Source organism: Crocodylus porosus, unplaced genomic scaffold, assembly GCF_001723895.1.
Source record: "Crocodylus porosus isolate Cpor-Errol unplaced genomic scaffold, CroPor_comp1, whole genome shotgun sequence".
Classification (NCBI taxonomy): domain Eukaryota; kingdom Metazoa; phylum Chordata; order Crocodylia; family Crocodylidae; genus Crocodylus; species Crocodylus porosus.
Window position 1 is genome coordinate 22,942,133 of NW_017728916.1, and position 2,072 is coordinate 22,944,204.

Genomic DNA, 2,072 nt, shown 5'->3' on the forward strand with positions numbered 1-2,072 from the left:
AGGTGCTGCATCACCTTAGTGATGCACTAAAATGGGAAAGCGCATCACTATGGCAATGTAGCTACAGTGTCATGGTTCTTGCCCACGGACACTACATCACAATAGCGCATTGCTACAGTGACGTAGCATCACATGTAGATGTGCCCACCATCTGCAAGTGGCAACACTTGAGAACACTAGCAAAACATGTAATAGCACACATAAAATCTATCTTTGCCAACCAAGGCATGTCAGTTGTGGTCAACTCTGACAATGGACCACTATTTGATGGGTATGAGTTCAAGTACTTTGCAAAGGAATACGAGTTTACACATATTACCTCGAGCCCAAGATATCCACAGGCTAATGGATTTGTAGAAAATATTGTTAAAGTAATAAAAAGGCAGCTAAACAAAGCAGAGTAGGTGTCACACAGATCCTTATCTGATATTACTAAATTACAAAGCATCTCTTTGAAACATGAACAAGTCTCACCATGTATGCTCTTATTCAAAAGGAAACTTAACAGGACTGCCTAATTTGATAACCACTGATAAGAATCAATAAATTGACATAAATAGTTAAAAGATCCATGATAAATATAAACAAAAGCTTTATTATAACAACATCACAACAACTAAAACCTTTGATACCCCAGGACAAGGTATGTATGCACAATGTTAAAACATGGATGTAGGAGGCAGTTGTCTCCCATGAGAGCTCCTAAGTCTTATGAAATGGAGACAAAATGAAGGAAATGCCCACAGGAAGAATAGGAAACACCTTGTAACACATCCAAGAAGGACAGAAGAAAGAACAAACAGTGTCTGAACTGGAGAAGGACACAGAGAAGATTAGAGCACAGACCAAGTGAGACAATACAGAAACTATAGCACAGACTGATTAAGACAATGCAGAGACTAACATGATGACTTGCAGATCTGCATGACTGGAAAGGGCACTGCAAAGACTTATTTAAACATTTTTAGTTTATTAAAAAATTGAATTCTTGTATACACATTGTTATTGGGGAAAATGGGTTATATGTTTTCTACTTGGGAAGGGGAGATGTGACAATTGTATATACCACATTTACTCAAACATAAGATGTTCCCAACTATAACACAAACCCACAATAATGAGATTCTAGATATGGGAAATTTATAAATTTGTTATAATTTTCAAAGTATAGTATCTAATATTGCAAGCTTGCCTTGAATTTTTCTCCCTCCCACTACTACTGCATAGAAAATAAATACTACAGCCCTCTTGCTCTGTCCCCCATACAGCTTCTTCATCTTGCAGCCCTTTCCCCCACCTCCTTACTGTCACACCCTGCTCTTCCTGATCACACGGGACCAAGGAACAAATCTGAAAACACTAATCTTGAAATAAACATACCTGAAATAACTCCCATCTGGGGAAACTATTACAGGTACTTATAGACTGAGTTCATCCAGAGTTGATGCAATTTACTTCTTTTGAAACTGCTGCAAGTTTTAGCACAAATACTGCATAAAACACACTTTTAACCAGCAATTTGTACCTATTGAGCATGTCTACATGTGCTTTTACACCAGCTTAAATTTACTGCACAATAGATTACTGCACAGTAAGCGGGACTAGATCGGCATTTACATGTGCAGGAGACATATGACTAAATCTAGTCCCAGGTCAGAGCAGCCTGCCATATGGCCCTGTGGCTACTGGGGGGAGCTCCAGTCTCTGACCACATGGCTGCCAGCACTTGAGACTAACTTTAGTCCCAAGGTAAGCCAGAAGTGGCCAGCCATGAGCCCTGGGTCTGGGCTCAGGCCAGCCCCCTACTGGCTGGGCAGACCCAGCAGGGAGGCCCCTTGGGTTACTGCGCAGTAACACATCTACACATGTGTTACTGTGCAGTAACTAATCCAGCAAAAATGTGATACCTGCATCATGCAGGTATCAAATTTACACTCAAGTTGGCATAAGTTACCATATTTACTGCATAGTACAGGCATGTATATATAGATGCGCACTCATTCTGAACAGTAATTTTGGTTAGTACATGGTAAATGCAGACATGTAGACATTCCCACTTATGATGTATAGTT